A 373-nucleotide genomic window follows, 5' to 3' on the forward strand; every position below is an offset into this window, starting at 1 on the left:
CAAGATGCAAAGAGGAGTTTGTGTAGCTTTGTGGCGATTGAAAAGTTCCCCAATTATGTGTTTAAAAAGGCAATAGAAAAAAATGTGGAGGTATACTTATTTAGAAACAGTCCAAATGCTATATTATCTGATTTTGCTCTTCCAAATATGTGTGAAAAGATCATAATATTTAAGCTAGAATTAACTGTGGTATATTATCCTCCCCAGGGAGAATAATCACCTTCAGTGGGTACGATTTTTACAAGCCCTCATTTAGTAAATCTGGGGCTTCCCTCCATGCTGCTCATCATGTATTCACTAGAACTACTAAAAAACAGTAGATTAAATATGTTTTCAAGTCTCACAAACTGGATGATGTTTTGTTACAGAAAGG

The 373-nt window shown here is 34.9% G+C and overlaps 1 protein-coding gene across 1 annotated transcript in view; it reads left to right on the plus strand.

Annotated features, from left to right (window-relative positions):
- apol (apolipoprotein L) overlaps positions 1-373 on the plus strand; it is a 34,031-nt gene that overhangs the window by 30,249 nt on the left and 3,409 nt on the right. The gene's annotated exons all lie outside the window — the stretch shown is intronic.

Source organism: Etheostoma spectabile, chromosome 15 (assembly GCF_008692095.1).
Source record: "Etheostoma spectabile isolate EspeVRDwgs_2016 chromosome 15, UIUC_Espe_1.0, whole genome shotgun sequence".
NCBI lineage: Eukaryota > Metazoa > Chordata > Actinopteri > Perciformes > Percidae > Etheostoma > Etheostoma spectabile.